The sequence below is a fragment of the Bombina bombina genome, chromosome 1 (assembly GCF_027579735.1).
Source record: "Bombina bombina isolate aBomBom1 chromosome 1, aBomBom1.pri, whole genome shotgun sequence".
NCBI classification, from domain to species: domain Eukaryota; kingdom Metazoa; phylum Chordata; class Amphibia; order Anura; family Bombinatoridae; genus Bombina; species Bombina bombina.
The window spans coordinates 965,723,004-965,745,848 of NC_069499.1; positions in this window are offsets into that span (position 1 = coordinate 965,723,004).

A 22,845-nucleotide genomic window follows, 5' to 3' on the forward strand; every position below is an offset into this window, starting at 1 on the left:
ACATCACTACACATCACCACTCTTTATTAAACAATGGCTTAACCTTTGCACCTGCCAAATAATTTTGATTTATTTGAAACACTGATTGATGCTAACAAATTTGTTAGAAAGTTAGTTTTGAGAAAACATTTTTTTGACACAGAAGATCCCCCACTCACTCTCCCCACCGCCCAGTTAGAATTACTCACAGTGGGTCTGTTATATACAGACCTTCAAGACCTAACAAATCTAACCACACTACGACAACAAACAGTTAGAGCTTCAACCATATTACGAACCACGTGCACTTCATATAAGTTTAAAGAGAAATCACATTTTTACCCTGTTCATGCTAGAGATCATCAGATTGATCTATTTCAGAGATCAATAGAAAATGAATTAACAGAGCTGAACAGAACACTAGTCACTTCTGCACAAAAAGTAGTCAGAGATAATTTAACTTTCAATGAAAGAAAAGCACTTAAAGAACTACAGAGTAATCCTGAACTAGTCATCACCAAAGCAGACAAAGGAGGAGCCGTTGTATTATTAAATACTAAAGACTATCTGAAAGAAATATCTTTACAACTTAATAATATTGAACAATATTCTAAACTAACATTTAATCCCACTTTTTCATTTAAGAATAAATTACGCATTTTTTTAGATACTGCTAGCGATAAGGGTTATATGACTTTAGAACTTACTAATTTTTTTGCTCCTATTACACCTAATTTTAAAATTGCACCTAAGATCCATAAAAGTCTTATTAGTCCCCCTGGCAGACCCATAGTGGCAAGCCAAGGCTCTTTATGTGAAAGACTAGGTGATTGGCTTGACCACATTCTGCAACGTGTAGTACAAATCCTCCCTGGCTATATTAAAGATAGTGGCCATCTTATCACTCAACTTAGTAACATCCAATGGAAAACAGGATATATGTGGCTCACTATAGATGTAACTGCTTTATATTCGAATATACCGCACACAATGGGTCTTATGGCTCTTTTTGAAATGCTATTGAGACACACAGAATATGAAAGAGACTATGTCAATTTAATTGTCGAAATAGCAGAATTTTTACTCCATCACAATTATTTTGTACATGAGGGTGAATATTATCTGCAAAGGTGCGGCACAGCCATGGGTGCAAAGTTCGCCCTGGCCTATGCTAATCTTTACATGGGCTGGCTCGAGCTCTGCCACGTCTTTGCAGACGATTTCCCCTTTAAGGAAAACCTTATACTGTATGGTCACTTTATAGATGATCTGATAATCATTTGAGATAATAGTGATAATGCTACAATTCATGAATTTATGACCTATATGAATGATAATGAATTTAATTTGATGTTAACTAGCAATAGCAATATTTGCACCATTGATTAGACCTAAAACTCACCATTCTATTAATATTATCACTTCAACATACAGGAAACCCTCATCTAGAAACACCATTCTCAGAGCAGTTTCCTGCCATGCACCCCATTTGAAAAAAGCATACCAAAAGGTCAATACCTGAGATTACGCAGAAATTTCTCCAATGCTGAGATTTACATAAAAGAGGCATCTGAACTCACTAATAGACTAACCCAGAGGGGCTATAATAAACACCAACTTTTTATAATTAGCAAAGAAGTAGAAAAAACTGAAAGAAATTTTTTATTCAAGGGTAAACATAAAAATATTATGAATGATAATATCCTCTTTACAACCAAATTTAGCAGACAACATTATAAAATCTGCAATATTGTTAAAAGCAATTTAACCATTTTAAAAAGTGACGACATATACAAGAACATTATTTCCAAAGGGGTAAAATGTGTGGCAAAGATAGCACCTTCACTGGGGGACTTAACCAACAGGAATTTTTCAGATACAAAGAAAACTATCCCTAACTGGATAAGCACAAACCCTGGTTTCTTTAAATGTGGCCACAGACCTTGCAAACGTTGCAATTATACTGACAAGACTCATTCTTTTACCTTGAACAGCACTAATGAGAGTTTTATCATTAAACATAGAATGAACTGAACTTCACAGTTTGTGATTTATCTTATTTCGTGTAAATACTGTTCTAAACAATATACGGGTATAACAACTCATCCCCTTAAGGATAGAATTAGAGAGCATCTTCTATCATTAATAGAAAAAGAGCCCAAAACACCAGTAGCTAAACATTTTAGACTACATAGTATAGGCACACAATATTTCTCATTTGTAGGAATTGAAAGAATAGTTAAAAATGCTAGGGGCGGTGACATGGTCACCCGCTTACTTAAAAGGGAAGTTTTCTGGATTATCAAACTAGATACTAGATATCCTAATGGTATTAAAAGATGACTGGATTTGATCTTTATTTTTAGTGGAAATATACAATTATCTCACCATGTTTTCCCTATCTACCAGTTGCAGTTTGTGGACTCAACTTTATGCTTACCCCATTAAGTAAATCAGTAACTCAATATTGGATCCAATCCCTGTCACGTATGACTCTTTTACTTATATTGTTTCCACCTCTTTATTTAGCACATTCAGTGGCATCAAGTTTAGCATGTTTAGTGATATTTATCCTATCTAGCTTACCTCCCTTTAACATGAATTTATTTCATATTCTGATCTTTTTCATTTCTGAAGTATTGTACCGAATGCTTTAGGAGATCTGCTTGTTTTGATACCTGCCACTAAATATGATGTTTTTGAGCAACAGTATCATAATAATAACCTTTAACTTATCGACTTATTATTTATCTTTCAATATACTTTTTTTTTTTTATTATTATTATTTATTTACAATTGATATGGTTTTATGTAATTCTTCGATATTTTACATTCATTTTTATTTATTTTTTATTTTCACTTTTACTTTTTATTATTCTTTATTCTGTATTGTGTGTTAATACTGTTTAATTGTTTGTGGTAAAATTTTAACATTTTTTTTGTTAAGATCCTCTCTACCTGGAACTCACACCTAGACGATTTAGTCATTACTAGTATTTATACTGTATTTTAATTTATGTTTTTCTATTTTATGTTTGTCGGATGGAGGGTTTCCATTTAACATCAATTGACATTTGTTGCTTTGTTACAATGTTACATTACTCATGATTGGCTCCTCTTACTCATATAAGCTTGCACACCTTGATTCTAATTAGCCTCTGAAGAACCGCATGTACTCATGCTCGAAACGCGTCAGACGTTTTCATGACTGTACCTTGATCTATCTGTAATTAAGGACTTTCCTTAATCAACAAGAGACCTGTTTGACTTCAGCAGTTTTCAGCGTGACTTCTTTGCTTGTTTATTTTGTTACTACGCGGTTGGGTATCCCTCTTTTGTCCGCTCACTGCCAGCTTATTCTCCATTGTCAAGAACCTTTTTGTTGCCATGGAGACTCTCCCCCCTCTCTCCTACCAATAGCCTCTCAACCTGCTGGTGACACACCAGGAAGCACCAACTAGCAGATGCTACACTCTACATGCACAGCCGACTAACTACTGGACCTGTCCTGGAGGGGTTTCATCACCCACTAGGATTAGAAGTCTGCAGTGAATCCAAGGTACTGACTTTGCCCGGAAGGGTTTAGAGCTGTAGTAACATCTGATTATTATCGGACTATACCGACATAGAGGCAGAAGCAAAGGTATACAGGGTTGAGTAAGGACTATCCTTATATATAAATTTTGACTTTGTGTCCCCTATCACATTCATTGGGACTTTAACTTGTGTTAGGATCTCTTCTACACAGATTTTTGAAGAGACAACTGAACTTACCAAGCACTCCTATATTTACTTGAACCATAATGTTAAAGGTACATGAAACCCAAACATTTTCTTTCATAATTCAGATAGAGAACACCATTTTTTTTTTTTAAATTCATTTTTATTATATATATTTCAACATATATATGCAATTACATAATTTTCAAGAAAAAGGAAATGAGAGAAAGAACATCAAAAAATAAATTTAAACAATTCCTCAGCCTTCCTGACCTATAGTAACCTAAATAATAATTATACTCTATTAAGTCTTATAACTCAGGGTTCCTGTTAAATTATTTTGTTCACTTTTTCCATAATATCTCAATTCCATACACCTGCTGGTGATAATAATAGTACCAAAAAAATAAAACAAACAAACAAACAATCAAACAAACACAACAACAACAACAACAACAACAACAAAAAAAAAAAAAGAGAACACAATTTTAAACAACTTTCTAATTTACTTCTATTATCTAATCTGTTTCATTCTCTTAGTATAATTTGTTGAAGGGGCAAACATTTTGCTCAAGCGATATTGTGTTTTCGCAAGCATTTTCAATCGTGCTGATATTTTTCAATAGATATTCCTTTATATATATATATATATATATATATATATATATATATATATGCAAAAGAAAAGAGAAGCGCTCTACCAGGAACGAACAACAGCTCATCAGCTAGTTCTATGTCGATTTACCACCCGGAAGCAGCCTCTTTTAGACCAGTGTGCTTTTCATAGAAGAAAACTTTCCTGAAGTATATCAGTCTGATCCCGCCAAGTAAGGTCAGTCCAGCCCGATATACGATACTGCCCAGTGTGCTTAGAGGAATGTGACTGCACCTCACTGACGAGGCCCATAGGAAGCCGAAACAATCTTCTGGGGTTGTCCTGTTCCTTGTTCAGAGGAGAATTGCCTGGTATTTCGGGGCTGGACTGACCTTACATGGCGGGATCAGGCTGATATACTTCAGGAAAGTTTTCCTCTGTGAAAAGCACTCTGGTCTAAAAGAGGCTGCTCCTTGGTGGTAAATCGCCATAGAACTAGCTAATGAGCTGATGTTCGTTCCTGGTAAAGCACTTCTCTCTTTGTATGCAAATTAATATGACCCTAGGGAAGACTCCCTATGGGTGATGGGGGAAACCAGACGTGGACTCCTTGCCCAATGTACTTAGAGGAATGTGGCTGCACCTCAATGACGAGGCCCATAGGAGGCCGAAACGATCATCTGGGGTTGTCATGTTCCTTGTTCAGAGAAGAATTGTTCCTCTGTGAAAAGCACACTGGTCTAAAAGAGGCTGCTCCTGGGTGGTAAATCGCCATAGAACTAGTTAATGAGCTGTTGTTTGTTCCTGGTAGAGCGCTTCTCTCTTTGTATTCAAATATATATATATATATATATATATATATACCTATCTATACCTATTGTATATATAATCATATAGATATATAGGTATAAATATATATTTGTTTAATAAACAATCAGATATATGTAGAGATATTCAATTATGAAAAAATAGAACATATTATGTTAGGTTAAGAACATTGGAATATGACATTTTCATATTTTCATGTTGGGTTAGCGCAATTGCGATCATGTTTACGTGAGAAAGTGGGTGGTTTTTTTACTTTTTTTCTCCATTTACTTCTATGAGGGAATAATTGAACAAACATGCAATATTGGATGTCTGTGCTAGTCAAGTTACCTCTTGTGCAAAATTAAAAAAATTTAACTTGTAATACCAGCGCAAAAAGCTTAACTCTAGAAAAATTTTCGCGATCGCATTTTACTGCACCACTTGTAATCTAGCCCTAAATGTGTAAAGCATTGCATTTCTAATTCAAGGTTGCAAAACTGCTATTGTATAAAATATGTCAGAAAAAATATGTTTACTCTCTAGATAGAAGACAGCAATGAACTAGCAGGTACTGGTCAGAAATTCGTTTTCCCTGAGGGCAACCTGCGGAGCTTCTGACACTGGAGGGCCCTCTTGTGGGTTTGTAACAAAATTAAGGGATAACTGAGTTGAAGTCTGGAGTTTGCCATGTGTGTTGTTACTTTGTTGCGACTGGAGGGGCGGAGAGTGTGCTTACCTTTATAGGTCCAGGTTGCAGTGGTTCTGGCCTCTTTTACTGCTTCCAGACTTCGACAGGATTTTCCCCTCCGCCCCGCCCGTCCCCTTTGAAAGCAGAAGTTGGCGGCAAGGAGCTGAAGGTGGCATAGTGGTAGGGTCTTGCCCCTGGCTTGAGTACGTTTAGTTGAATCAGCTCTATAAGCCCAGGTTTTAATTAAGACCTCCACCCTTAACTCTCCTGGGTTGGTGGTTGTGCCCTAGCTGGCGGTCGGTCGGTCATTGCCCTGGAGCGAGCAGTCCGAATGATGAGTGACGGCCTTGGGTAATTGGGGAGGGGTGACGCCCACTAGATGCCGGCCTAGGGGTTCCCCTCCTTGAAGTATGGCTGAAAAGCTCAAAAAAATTACATCCATTCTCTATGCTAAGAAGTGGCAGCAATCTGTGCTACGCTGTAGGTAATGTATGGGGCTTTGACCGGCTGTCGGTAGGGGATAGTAAGTATGGGGTAAAGTGCCGCCAAGGGTTATAGAACTTTTACAAAGTTCAAGTTTAAGAGTTGCCTAAGAAAACTATTAAATAGTTTCGATAAGTTTACGTTTTAATAAACGCGACCGTGACCGGTCTTTTCCCAATTCAGTTGTTGTGTCTTAATTATTTTGTTAAGTAAGGTAAACAGAAGGACGTAATAGGAGGTTTATCCCTTATGTAATTTTGGTTATGAAACATACATCAACTACCACACTAGTGAGTAACACTAAATAAAACCCCTGTGTACATATTGTTGCCTACTGTCTAAGCTTAAAATATTAACACATTAAAGGGACATGAAACCCCAAAAAAATTCTTTCATGATTCAGATAGAAAATACAATTTTAAACAACTTTTCAATTTGCTTCTATTATTTAATTTGCTTCATTCTTTTGTTATCATTTGCTGAAAGGTTTATCTAGCCAAGCTCAGGGGCAGCAGAGAACCTAGATTCTAGCTGTTGATTGGTGGCTGCATATATATATATATATTGATTGTGATTGGCTCACCCATGTGTTCAGTTAGAAACCATTAGTGCATTGCTGCTCCTTCAACAAATAATACCAAGAGAATGAAACAGATTAGATAATAGAAGTAAATTAGAAAGTTGTTTAAGATTTGTATTCTAAACCATGAAAGACATTTTTTGGGTTTCATGTCCCTTTAAACTTACCATTTTATAAAGCATTTCTGATAAAGAAAAATCTTTATCCTATTTGACAACGATCCACCTCATTAATAAGAAGTCCCTCAACCATAAGACATATAATGGTAATACAAATTTAGCTAAGGAAAAAAACATGCACATCCATATCATGAGGCAATAATAACTAATATTAACGAATATGTTTAAAAGTTGACTCTCTGTTACCTATCTTACCATATGACTTTCTTGTAGATCTTATTCAATAAAGTGAATCATATTGGACAGCAACTGCTCAGCCATACACTGTCACTGTCCAACAAAGACCTACAATTATATCTGACAATGAGGAAAATTTATCAGTGAGTCCACAAGTACATACATCATCTCCAGAGTCCAAGAAATCTGGCAGTAATAGTAAATCACAATGACGTTTTTGAATTTTTTTAAGATAGAAGGAGAGGAGGGAGGGCCTGTTTGTAGCTGCTATATTTCGAAGAAGAGTAATCACTTTCTTCACATATTAATACTAATACTGTTCTTGCAGTTTCTTTAGTACTTGTATTTTGTGACATTGAGAGAAAGCTGAAACTTTCTTATCATGGTTAATTTGATCGATTCATTGAGACTAATTGCCTTGGACCTTTGAATGTGAAGAAAAATAACTTAAACTGATTTGTATGGGTTAAAGAGCAGTTAACTGTTGTTAGACTTATGAAGCAAAACCAATTTTATATATATTTTTTTTTCATTTGATTAGACAGAATTTAATTGTATGAAATACTGTGGGAAATGTCTTTCATCATTTAATTTAAATGAATACAACATAGAGATCTAGGTAGCTTTTATGTTTAGATATTCTTTTCTTGCTATATTAAGTGTGTTTGTATAGAGGTAAGAGTATACATACCTTACTAAAATATCACCCTCTTTCAAATAAGACATTTGTAACAAATCTAATATTCTGTGCTATTTACAGTATATATATATATATATATATATATATATATATATATATATATATATATATATATATATATATATATATATATATATATATATATATAAAACAGACCTTTCCATTTTTGCTTTTAAATCTTAACTGAGAACTTGTAAGTGAGTGCTGGACTTTCTCTGTGTGTTGTGTATATATATATATATATATATTTAACTGTTTTGTGCATCAAGTACGTGAGGCTAAAAAGCTTGCATTACAGCCTATACCGACACGATCTATGCCGCCATCTGAGACCAGTAGTTTTGCACCACAAAAATGTTTCACAAAGCTCATAACTAAAGTTTTACAAAGTACACTAGCACCCATAAACTATCTATTAACCCCTAAACCGCGACCCTCCCGCATCACAAACACTATTTAAAAATTATTAACCCCTAATCTTCCGCCAACCCACATTGCGACTATTAAATACATTTATTAACCCCCTAATCTGCCGCTACCAACATTGCCGACACTAATAAAAATTATTAACCCCTATTCCGCCATTCCCCGACATCACCGCCACTATAATAAAGTTATTTACCCCTATTCTGCCGCTCCCCGACATCTCTGACACTATAATAAAGCTATTAACCCCTAATCCAATGCTCCCCCACATAGCCGACTCTATAATAAAGTTATTAACCCCTAAACCTCCGGCCTCCAACATCCCTGCCACTAAATAAACCTATTAACCCCTAAACTGCTGCCCCTCACATCACAAAACACTTAATTAAACTATTAACCCCTAAACCTAACACCCCCTAACTTTAAAATAAAATTACATATAACCACAGTATATTTTAAATAAATAAAAACTTACCTGTGAAATAAACTATAACATAACTATTATAATAAAATAAAAAATACTACCAATTAAAAAATCTAAATTACAAATTTAAAAAAACCTAACACTACGAGAAAAATTAAAATAATCTAAAATTACAAAAAATAATAAACACTACATTACAAAAAATAATAAACGAAATTATCAAAAATAAAACCAATTACACCTAATCTAATAGCCCTATAAAAATAAAAAGCCCCCCCAAAATAAAAACACCTCCTACAATAAACTACCAATAACCTTAAAAGGACCTTTTGTAGGGCTTTGGCATACATTAAACAGCACTTTTACCTGTAAAAAAATACAAAGTCGCCTCAAGAGTAAAACCCACCACCCAACCAACACCCCAAAATAAAAAAAACCTAACTCTAAAAAAAACCTAAGCTAGCCATTGCCCTTAAAGGGGCATTTGTATAGGCATTGCCCTTAAAAGGGCATTCAGCTCTTTTTCATTGCCCTTAAAAGGGCATTTAGCTCTTTTTCAAAAGCTCAAACCCTAATCTGAAAAAAACCCACCCCAAAAAATTTAAAAAAATACCTAACACTAACCTCAGAATATCTGCTCACGGTTGATGAAGTACGGACATCCAGGCAGCGAGAAATCTTCAGTCTTCAGCCATACCTCTGTAATTATCTTGTATCTAAGCCTCTGCAGACTGCATCCTTACCTCAGTGCTTTTTACAAACTTACATTTGAGCCAATTAATGCTTTTTCATGCATAACTCCACAGCAGTGAGCCCCATTTTATCTATGTGGCACATGTGGAGTAAAACTCTCTGGCTGTGAAAAGCTAATACCATGCAGTGACATAATGCACTCGTAGTAACACCAGCACCAATATCTTGAATTCCAATACTTTTATTAGAGGTTACATAAAAAGCAACGTTTCGTGGTGAACCCACTTAATCATGCTGTTTGTATCACATTGTTTCAAACAATTTATATCTTTCTTTGGCGCCAACTGGCTTCAATTTTGGCAGTTTTACACCCCCTAGTGGTTACCAATTGCAATGTGTATACAAAAATGTTAGGATAAAAGGCTGTTGGAAATGTCAAACAAATTTAAACAGAGAGGATATCCTACACAATTGTTGAGTGAAACAATTAAAGATATCACTACATCTAAGGCACCTAAAGAAAAAACTAAAGAACAAGATAGACTAGTATTTGTGTCTCAACATAGCTCACATAGCCAAGCTGTAGCTAAAGCCATAAAAAAGCATTGGCATATACTTAAGGATTGTAACCCTAGTATTGAACAGTTTAGGGATTACCCTTTAATGGCATATAGGAGGGTAAAGAATATCCGGGACCACCTTGTAAGAAGTGATGTGGGATCAGAGAGAAGAGATACACAAACATACATGCAAGCAAAAAGGAATGGCTGTTACCCCTGCCTAGGATGTGTTAGTTGTAATTCAGTTATAAAAGGTCCAAACTTCTATCATCCACATAATGGCAGACGTTACAACATCAGGGGATTTTACACTTGTGACACTAGTTACGTAGTCTATCTCATAAAATGCCCATGTTCTATGTATTACTTAGGAGAGACCACCCAGAAAGTAAAGGATAGATTGAGTCAGCATAGGTCAAACATAAGGAAAAAGAATTTGGAGGCACCCCTATCCAAACACTTTTTAGAAAAAGGACATAGTGTAAGCCAGCTACGCTGGCAGATCATACAACACATCCCTGTTCAGCGCAATGGGACTAATAGAGAAAAAATCCTCCAACAACAAGAGATGAGATGGATATATCAATTGGATACTCTTATTCCCAGGGGGTTGAACAGGGATTTTGATCTTAATTGTTTCTCTTAAAGAAATTCCCTTAAATCATGAAATTATAACTTTAACATTATTACCACTCAAATTATAACTATATGCAGAATTAAAATTTACTATATGAAAAGAGTTCACTATATGAAAAGATTTCTTTGTATAGAAATTTTCTTTATATGATAAGTTAAAAACAACAAGGGTACTTTACCTATGTGTTTACATTATTTGAGAGTATATTATAATAAGACATTAAAACTGAAAAATCAATATAAGCATGTTAAATATTTGTGATAATATAAGTATGCACAGTAATGTTAAAGTACTTGTACATTTATTATTGCCATATATAATCTGTTTAGTCATATACATTTGTATTTAACATTTTTGTATACACATTGCAATTGGTAACCACTAGGGGGTGTAAAACTGCCAAAATTGAAGCCAGTTGGCGCCAAAGAAAGATATAAATTGTTTGAAACAATGTGATACAAACAGCATGATTAAGTGGGTTCACCACGAAACGTTGCTTTTTATGTAACCTCTAATAAAAGTATTGGAATTCAAGATATTGGTGCTGGTGTTACTACGAGTGCATTATCACAGAGGCTATTGCAGCTACCTCCCACACCGTGCACCACCTTTACACTAAGTGCTGTATTCACCTACCATTGCATGCAGTGACATAAGAGGCAGCCTGCAGCAGCTTAGAAACAGGAAGATATTTAGAGGTTTAGAGGTTATAACGTGTATTAATATAACAATGTTGGTTGTGCAAAGCTGGGCAATGAATAGTTAAGGCATTATCTACCTTTTAAACAATAAAATCATCAAATAGACTGTCCCTTTCAATTCTGGCAGTTGATGGTGCTCTGGAGTTCCTGAAAGGCATGTAGACAGTTTCTCTATATGAGAACCTTGTCTGTATGCATAAATCTTGCCCTATGGGGCCGATTTATCAAGGGCCGAATGGCCCCTGATGCCCCAGTTTCCGTGCGAGCTTTCAGGCTCACCGGAAACAGCAGTTATAAAGCAGCAGTCTTAAGACCGCTGCTCCTTAACTGGTCCGCTGCCCAGTGGTGTCACTAGGTTTGGTGTCACCCAGTGCAGTAACCCATGGTGTCACCCTCCCCCCCATAATGTCTCCCTTTCTCCACTTGGCTTGGCTGGTTCTACATAGGAAATCAGGGGAAGCATGTACTAATAATCTGTATATGGTGCCGGGCTGTATGTACCATGTGGGGTGTGTGTATATATGTGTTTATGTGTGTACAGGGGTATGTATTAGTGTGCATAGGGTGCATGGGGGTGTATGTAACTTACGGGTTATATGAATGTGCAGGGACTTTATGTATAGATGCAAATATGTATGTGTGCATAGGTGTATGTATTAGTGTGTATAAGGTGCAGGGGCTGTATGTACATTTTGGGGTATATAGATATACAAGAGTGTATGTATTAGTGTTTATAGGGTGCAGCAGCTGCATGTACCCTCTGAGCTATATAGATGCAGGGCTGTATGTATTAGTATTTGTATGGTGTAGGGGCTGTATGTACCCTGTTGGGTATGCAGATGTGCAGGTGTGTGTTTATTATTTTGTTCTTCAGCATTTGGGTTCTATAAGTGTCATACAGGTTTACATAGGTGAGAAATAAGAATTGGTAGCTTATATCACCAGTGGCTCCATAGCTAAGATGATATTTGTAAGGGAGGCAGTAATAGATTATCAATGTTGTGTACATAAGGAGAGCAAATATAAATTAGAAGAGGCTCACTATATTAGGGGACTTGTATAGGTGAACAGGGGCTTTTGTATCAGATGCTTTATGTGTAGATGAGATGGGTTTATGTAGGTGAGGTGGGGATCTATTCAGACACTGACTGATCAGAATTTACTGAGGGGCATATAGATGTTCCTACAGTAAACCCACTACAATCAACTCATTTTTTATTAGTTTGAGTTGAAAAGCGCCCTTAACAGCACCACATGTATCACTGGCAATTACTTTTTTTATATAGGTACTTTTATATAGGCACTGCTTAGGGGCTGTATATATGGCCTGGAGGCAAATTATGCATAAGGAGGCGCTTAGTGCCTCAGAATTGTGTATGTATTCCTATACATATATATATATATATATATATATATATATATATATATATATATATATATATATATATATATATATATATATATGTATAGGAATACATTTGAAATGATTAAATTACCCACTAAATATTCATAACTAGGTGTCCTGGGCCGGGCAGCAATCATCTGGAAAATTGCAGGTGAAGACAGAATTTTAAGGTTTAATTTGAAAAAGATTGTCTGTGGTGGATAGAGTCACGTGGCTGCAGAATTACACACATACACAAATGTACACACATGCAGAGTTATACACATACACAAACATATTCTCACACATAGAGTTGCACACAAACACACACAAAGTTACACACATACACATATACACACACACATAGTTATACACATACACAGGCATACACATACACAGAGTTACACACATATACAAATATATACACACACACAAAGAGTTATACACATACACCGGCACACACATTCAAAGAGTTACAACCATATACAAATATACTGTACACACACACAGTTATACACACACACTGGCACACAAATACACACACAGAGTCACACAAATACACACACAGAGTTACACACATACACACGCACACAGTTGCACACATACACACACAGAATTACACACATACACAGAGTTACACACACAGTTACACACATACACACACAGAGTTACACACATACACAGAGTTACACACACAGTTACACACATACACACACATAATTACACACATACACCTAGTTACACACATACACACACATACAGTAGTTACACACATACACACACACACATACACACATACATAGTTACAGTGAACACACATACACACACTCAGAGTTAAACACACACAGAGTAACAAACATACACAAGCACACACACAATGAAAACAATCACAAATTCAAAAGAACTAACAATTTTATCTGCCTTTGAACTTTGTATTATATATATAATGTTTTTTGACAGCCCATAACCTCCAGGAGCAAAGAGGTTAAAAGAAAAGCCTGTGTCCTGCTTCAAGCTGAAGGGTGGGGGCTTGGAGCACTAACAATAAACAGACATTAGTCCCCTTACCTGGTAAGCTGTTAGTTCTTCTTAAAGGGACAGTCAACACCAGAATGTTTGTTGTTTTAAAAGATAGATAATCCCTTAATTACCAATTCCCCAGTTTTGCATAACCAACACAGTTATAAAAATACATATTTTACCTCTGTAATTACCTTGTATCTAAGCCTCAGCAGACTGCACCCTTATTTCAGTTCTTTTGACAGACTTGCATTTTAGCCAATCAGAGCTGTCTCCATGGTAAATTCATGTGCATGAGCTCAATGTTATCTATATGAAACACGTGAATTAATGTACTCTAGTGGTGAAAAACTATCAAAATGCATTTAGATTAGAGGCGGCCTTCAAAGTCTAAGAAATTAGCATATGAACCTCCTAGGTTTAGCTTTCAACTAAGAATACCAAGAGAAAAAGCAAAATTGGTGATAAAAGTAAATTGGAAAGTTGTTTAAAATTACACGCCCTATTTGAAACATGAAAGTTTTTTGACTTTCCCTTTAAGCTGAGTGCAGTGTGCTTGCTGAAGCGTGAGGGAGGGAGAAGGTGGAGGAGGGAAGTAATGGCTTCGGATTGGCATGCCGACTGCAGGGAAAGTTATGTGACCTCACTCAGCCTTGCAGTCATTACACAAAGTCTTCAAATTTATTGTGTTGCAACAAGTGTGTGTCTTGACTTGCACTCTCCTCTCTGTCCTGTGCTGCTGGCTAATCTTCATCATGCTCCTCCTTTATCTCCGGTCACGCTACTCCTGGTGGTGCTAGATATAACTAAGCCAAGTGGAGGAACCTGACCAGTGTGGAGCATGATGGGATGGCAGGGAAGCCAGCTTGTGGGGTGGGGGTTTAGGCGTTTGCAGTGCACAGCGCACTCTATTGTGCAAGGGCCAAAAAGTTAAGTGCTGCTACATGACGGCCCTGAGTATGTCCCTGCCTGTCTAGTGGTATCACCCCCCCTGAGGGTGTCACCTGGGTGCGGTCCGCACCCCCCCTAGTGACGCCACTGCCACTGCCTCTGAGGCTGCGGCCATCAATCTACTCGATCTCATCCAATCGGGTTGATTGACACCCCCTGCTAGTGGCATCTGCAGGGGGCGGCATTGCACAAGCAGTTCATCAGAACTGCTTGTGCAATGTTAAATGCCGACAGCATATGCTGTTGGCATTCAGCGATGTCTGTCGAACATGATCTCCTGAGTGGATAGTAAACACCAAAAATCCCTTTAATTACCATACTCCAGTTTTGCATAACCAACACTGTTATAGAAATATACGGCTAGATTACGAGTTGTGCGTTAAGGTAAAAAAGCAGCGCTAACAGGTCCTAATGCTGCTTTTTTTACGACTGGCATAAACAAAGAAAGTGATGTGAACTTATTCATTTGAAATCTCCAAATAGATATGCATTTAATTGGGGTACAATACAATTAATATATGGGAATAATACAGCATGAAATGAATTAATATATAAATGTATAAACATCATATATCCCTTTACTGGTATCCTGATACATCATAAGTAATTAATTAATACATTGATGCCAGGTCCTTATGTTGTAGCAGATATTTATAACTCCAAAGAATTCAACACTAATAATATGAATTTAAATACTGATTACTGAAAGATGAGACTAACATTAAGTATAAAGTATTATATTGTACTTTATTGTGTGTCCCTTTTTCGCCCCTTCTACAGTGTATATTCACCTATGTATAAAAAGGCATGATAGGGTTAATATGTTTTTTAAGTAATTAATTGTATAATTGATTTTTACTGGTATAAGTAGGCCTCTGTAACGACAACATACAGCAGTGATCAAGTGTGGAGGAGCCACAGGAAACATGTCTGCAGTTGTCGCCAGAGACCCTGGATTGCCTATGTGGAGCTGAGGCTCTTGTTGTTTTTACTTGTTGCCAATAAAGAATAGCTTTTATCATTACTAACGTTACCCTGGCTGTTTGCTTCTTCCTGTACCTCTGTGAAGCCCGGAAGTCTTGGAAACTGTGCTGCATTTGATTAAGCGTCCTGGACATAGGCGCTTTCTCTGGGCTCCAGACGACGGAAGTACGGATACTAGGAAAAGTGCTCACGCTGAAGACATGCTGCTACAGGTCACGGATTTCCCCGGTTGGGTAAGCGCCACTTTTCCGTTTTCTCTCTGTATTACATGTTCCTATGTGGCTGCAGGATATAATAGGGGTATGGCAAAGTGTTAGCCGTTCCGTGGAGCAAATTAAGCGTTATTAATGTGCGGAGCTAAGATTACAGTAAAATCATGTATGCAGCAGCCTGAGTTCAAAGGGGTATTATCATTATACATATTGTGAATTGTTCACTTATAAGTGTATAAGCAATTACACATCTTTCTATTGTTTTAAGCTATTCTGGTAACACGGACTGTACACTGATAAAACTGGTGAATATTTCACACAAATTGGAGTTACAACAGATTATAAGAATGTCAGAACCTATACAAGGATTCGTATTTAAAGACCTGGAAGCTACATTACAGGGCTATGATCAGGAGGTGGACAATATATTATTAGAAAATGAGAACTCATTAGATAGCCTTTTCTTTCAAATGGATGAACTTAGAAGAAAAGACATTAAATTAGATTTGGACATAAAGACTTTCCTAATGTATAAACGACAGAAAAGGATCCCAAGAGGGTTAATAATAAGGAAATTCGGAAGTACGGATACTAGGAGAAGTGCTCACGCTGAAGACACGCTGCTACAGGTCACGGATTTCCCCGGTTGGGTAAGCGCCACTTTTCCGTTTTCTAAAAATAAAACCCTCCCAATACACCCTTAAAAAACACTAACCCCCGAAGGTTCAGTTACCGAGAGAAGTCTTCATCCAAGCGGAACAGCCAATAGAATGCGAGCTCAATCCTATTGGCTGATTGGATCAGCCAATAGGATTTTTTCTACCTTAATTCCGATTGGCTGATAGAATTCTATCAGCCAATCAGAATCTAAGGGACGCATCTTGGATGACGTCACTGAAAGGTACCTTCATTCCGAAGAAGCCATCTATTGAAGAGGATGCTTCGTGCTGGATGTCTTGAAGATGGAGCCGCTCCACTTCGGAAGGATGAAGATAGAAGATGCCGTCTGGGTGAAGACTTCTGCCCGTCTGTAGGACCACTTCTGCCCATCTGGAGGACCACTTCTGCCGGATTCGTTGAGGACATCTTGCTGCTTGGATGAAGACTTCTGTCATGTATCAGATCCGCTCATTGCTGTGTTGCCGCGGCTCACGGATCTCCTCTGTCTCACGTAACGTTGCCTAGCAACGTGACGCGGTATCTGGCACTCCTCCTGACGTCAGAGTCTCCCTGCCTTCAAATCTCGGCGAGAGATCTTACTCGGGGCCTGTTTGCTCTCTCTCTTCAGGCCGGACCGGACCTGAGTGAGTAAAGTGCAGATGTCTCTTCCTTCCCTGCCAGACTTTCCTTGCCTGAATACCTCTCTGTATGTTGCTAACCAGCTAAAAGGAATACCTCACTGTTTGTTTGCTAACCTGCTTAAAGGGACATTTGCTTTATTCAAATCTGCTAAGAGGAAGACCTCTCTGTTTGCTAACCTGCTTAAAGGGACATTTGCTTTATTCAAATCTGCTAAGAGGAATATCTCTATGTTTGTTTGCTAACCTGCTTAAAGGGACATTTGCTTTATCCAAACCTGCTAAAAGGAATACCTCTCTGTTTGTTTGCTAACCTGCTTAAAGGGACATTTGCTTTATCCAAACCTGCTAAAAGGAATATCTCTCTGTTTGTTTGCTAACCTGCTTAAAGGGACATTTACTTATCACCTGCTAAAAGGAATTTCACTTAGTTTGTTAATTAATCTTCTCAAACGGACATTTGCTTTCATCAATCCTGAGTGGGTCACGTCCTGGATATTTCTCAGTGTGCTAGCGTGTGTTTTTTACTTTTCACGCTAGCAGTTGGGTTGAATCCTGGGCTGATCCGTTATGGCTGACATTATAAACGGGCCAAAATGGACCCCACTGAATTATCCATGGCCGTGACCCACCAGGGACAGTTATTGGGATCTCATTCTACCACTTGCAATCTTTGGACGCAAAGTTGGATCAGATAACTACTTTACTTCAGAATATGGCTGCTTCTATACCTCCTAATCCTATTCCTTTGGAGCCCTCTCCTCCTACAAATCTTACCAATCAGTCACAAGGTCAGCTCAGTCCCAGGATACCCCTTCCGGACAAATATGATGGGAATCCTGAGGATTGTAGGGGTTTTCTGAATCAGTGTCGCCTTCATTTTCGAAATAGTCCTGTTCTCTTTGCAACTCCCTCCTCTAGAATCACTTTCCTTATATCCTTAATGAAAGGTAGAGCCTTAGCCTGGGTATCACCTTTGCTTGAAAAGAATGATCCAATACTCCAGGATGTGGATACATTCCTCTCTGTCTTTTCAAATGTCTTCGATAAACCGGGGAGGTCTGCCGCTGCTGAAGCTTCTCTCCTAGACTTACGGCAAGGTGGTCAATCTGTATCTCAATATGCCATCGAATTTCGCACTCTAGCTTCTGAGACTACTTGGAACCAGGGAGCTCTTAGTGCAGCTTTTCGTAAAGGACTCTCTGAACATCTCAAAGATGAGTTGGTCTATCGTGAACTTCCAGAATCTCTAAAAGCTCTGATAAATCTTTGTATTTGCCTCGATTCCAGATACCGCGAACGCCAACAAGAAAGAGAAAGAAGTCAGAAATCTTCTAATCGACCTTTTCATCTGGTACCTCGCCTCTCTAACCCTGTAGCTCCCGCTTCTCCACCTTCCGACCAGGCCAAACCAATGGAAATAGGCACCATTAGATTAACTGAAACTGAACGTCTGAGGAGACGCTCTTTTGGACTGTGTTTATACTGTGGCCTTAAAGGACATTTATTAAAGGATTGTCCTACCAGACCGCTAAAAGCCAGGGCTTAACTTCTGTCCAGGGAGCTGAGTTAAGCCAAATAGGATTTCATTCCCTCAATAATAAACTTTTTGTTCCGGTTACTCTTCAAATTGGTGGAGACAAGATTCATACTCAAGCCCTTATTGACTCAGGTGCTGGAGGAGTCTTCATCGATTCCACATTTGTAACTACTCACTCTATTCCCTTAAGCAAAAAGGAGTATTCTATTCCTGTTTCTACTGTTAGTGGAGATCCTTTGGGTCCCGGACTTATCCAGTTTGCTACTAGACCCATTCTCTTTTCTGTAGGAATTCTTCATTCGGAGACAATAAGTTTTGACGTAATCTCGACTCTTCAATTTCCCATAATTTTGGGTCTTCCCTGGCTCCAGTTACATAACCCTGTCTTCTCTTGGACTCAAGGCGAACTCACTTCCTGGGGATCTACATGTCAAAATAGTTGTCTTCAAATACCCACTAAAGTGCCTCTCACTATTGCTCTCACTACTGACACCTCTGGGTCGTTACCCGCACCTTATCAAGATTTTGTTGATGTTTTTTCCAAGAAAGAAGCTGAACGTCTTCCCCCACACCGTCCTTTTGATTGCCCCATTGATCTACTTCCTGGAGCTACCTACCCTCATGGCAAGTCGTATCCGCTCTCAAGGCCTGAGAATGTAGCCTTAGAGGAATATATCCAAGATAGTTTGGCTAGAGGCTTTATTCGACCTTCCTCTTCTCCTCTAGGGATAGGATTTTTTTTGTGCGAAAAAAGGATGGAGGTCTGCGACCTTATATTGATTACCGGGGTTTGAATCAAATCACAGTCAAGAATAGTTACCCCCTACCTCTTATTCCTGAACTGTTTACTTATCTTCAAGGAGCTACAATCTTTACCAAACTGGATCTTCGTGGTGCTTATAACCTTATCCGCATGCGCAAGGGTGACGAATGGAAGACAGCCTTTAACACTCGATTTGGGCATTATGAATATCTGGTCATGCCCTTTGGGCTGTGTAATGCCCCTGCTGTTTTTCAACACTTCGTGAATAAGATCTTTCGGGATTTTTTGAATTCCTTCGTCATTATTTACCTTGACGATATTCTAATTTTTTTCCCACAATTATCAAAATCACGTACACCACGTCAGGAAGGTTTTGCAATGGTTACGAGACAATCATCTATTTTGCCAAATTGGAGAAATGTTCATTTCATCAAAAATCCATACCTCTCTTGGGTTATGTAATATCTGACTCCGGATTTGAAATGGATCCAAATAAACTTTCTTCCATTTTGGACTGGCCTAGACCTGATTCTCTTAAGGCCCTACAACGGTTTCTTGGCTTCGCCAGTTATTACAGGAAATTTATCAAAGGATTTGCTACTATTACTACTCCCCTTACGTCACTCACTAGAAAGGGGCAAGATTGTAAAGAATGGTCCCCAGAGGTTATTAAGGCCATTGAGTCCCTCAAAGAGGCCTTTTCTTCTGCACCCATACTCCGTCACCCAAATCCGGATTTTCAATTTATCCTAGAAGTGGATGCTTCTTCTGTTGCTGCTGGGGCTGTTCTTTCCCAACGAATACCTGACACGGGAAAGATTCATCCTGTAGGTTTCTTTTCCAAGAAATTGACTTCTTCTGAATTAAACTATGATGTTGGCAATAAAGAGTTATTAGCCATCAAGATGGCTCTGGACGAATGGAGGCATTGGCTGGAGGGTACTACCTTTCCATTTTCCATACTCACGGATCATAAAAATCTTCTTTATCTCCATACTGCCAAACGATTGAATTCCAGGCAAGCTCGTTGGTCTTTATTCTTCTCACGTTTTAATTACAATCTTTCCTATATACCTGGTTCTAAGAATAAAAAAGCGGATGCCTTATCCAGACAGTTTCAATCTACCTCTACTCCAGAATCTGGTACCATTCTTCAACCACAAGAAGTCATAGCTCAATTATCAACCTCTTGTTTACAGGACTTACAGTCTGCTCAAAAGGATTTTCCTTCATCCTTCAAACCTCCTGACGGTTTATTATTTGTTCCTGAACGTCTCCGTCCAAAGATCCTACATTGGGCTCATGATAGTCCTCTCTCTGGACATCCTGGCGTCAGTAACACGACTCGGAATCTCAAACAGTATGTCTGATGGCCTACTCTCACTCAAGATGTTAAAGATTATGTCTCAGTTTTCACACAATGTGCTACCAATAAAACTCCTCGTCAACTCCCTTCTGGTTTGCTTCAACCTTTACCCATTCCTCACCAGCCTTGGACCCATTTATCTATGGATTTTATTACAGACCTTCCACTTTCTGCCGGAAACAACACTATTTTTGTGGTGGTCGACAGGTTTACGAAGTCTGCTCATTTCATTCCTTTGCCTGGTCTTCCATCTGCCAAGAGACTTTCTGAGCTTTTTCTTTTACATATAGTGAGATTACATGGTTTTCCTATGGACATCATTTCCGATAGAGGGGTACAATTTGTTTCTCTGTTCTGGAGATGGCTCTGCAAACATTTTGGCACTACAGTCTCTTTATCAACTTCACATCATCCACAGTCTAATGGCCAAACCGAGAGAGTAAACCAGTGTCTGGAGACTTACCTTAGACATTATGTGGACCATCATTATAATTGGACTCGTTATCTTCCTTTGGCGGAGTTGGCCCATAATGCTCGTTACAATTCATCTCTTCAGTCTTCTCCCTTTTTTGCAGCTTACGGATTTCAACCCAGAACATTTCCTCTGCATACTTCCTCTACTGAAAATCCTGCTTCTGATCAAACTGCTTGGAGATTAACTCGACATTGGCGTAGGATACGTGTTCTTCTTTCCAAAGCCTCTAATCGATACAAGTTTTTTGCAGATCGCCGACAGAAGAAGGCTTCTAATTTTCATCCTGGAGACAAGGTTTGGATTTCTACATGTCATCTTCATCTCAAACAACCTTCTAATAAATTGGGGCCACGATATGTGGGTTCTTTCCGAATTTTGGGTCAGGTTTGTTTGACTGCTTACCGAGTTGCTCTTCCTAAAACCCTCAAAGCTCACCCTGTTTTTCATGTTTCTCTTCTGAAACCTGTGGTATCTAATAAGTATTCAAAGTCTCTACCCAAGACTCCTCATCTGCTGATTCAGGGACAGCCTGAGTTTGAAGTGGAACAAATTTTGGATTCCAAATTTTGTGGCAAAAAGTTGTACTATCTCATCCATTGGAAGGGTTATCCTGTCACGGAACGGACTTGGGAACCAGCTCCACAAGTGCACGCCCCTGCTTTGATTAGGTCCTTTCACAAGACTTATCCTGCTAGGCCTGGTCCTGTCCCCCGGAGGGGTCCTTGAGGGGGGGTGCTGTCATGTATCAGATCCGCTCATTGCCGTGTCGCCGCGGCTCACGGATCTCCTCTGTCTCACGTCACGTTGCCTAGCAATGTGACGCGGTATCTGGCACTCCTTCTGACGTCAGAGTCTCCCTGCCTTCAAATCTGGGCGGGAGATCTTACTCGGGGCCCGTTTGCTCTCTCTCTTCATGCCGGACCGGACCCGAGTGAGTAAAGTGCAGATGTCTCTTCCTTCCCTGCCAGACTTTCCTTGCCTGAATACCTCTCTGTATGTTGCTAACCAGCTAAAAGGAATTCCACTGTATGTTTGCTAATCTGCTAAAAGGGACATTTGCTTTATTCAAATCTGCTAAGAGGAATATCTATCTGTTTGTTTGCTAACCTGCTAAAGGGACATTTGCTTTATTCAAACCTGCTAAGAGGAATATCTCTATGTTTGTTTGCTAACCTGCTTAAAGGGACATTTTCTTTATTCAAATCTGCTAAAAGGAATACCTCACTGTTTGTTTGCTAACCTGCTTAAAGGGACATTTGCTTTATTCAAATCTGCTAAGAGGAAGACCTCTCTGTTTGCTAACCTGCTTAAAGGGACATTTGCTTTATTCAAATCCGCTAAGAGGAATATCTCTATGTTTGTTTGCTAACCTGCTAAAAGGGACATTTGCTTTATCCAAACCTGCTAAAAGGAATACCTCTCTGTTTGTTTGCTAACCTGCTTAAAGGGACATTTGCTTTATCCAAACCTGCTAAAAGGAATACCTCTCTGTTTGTTTGC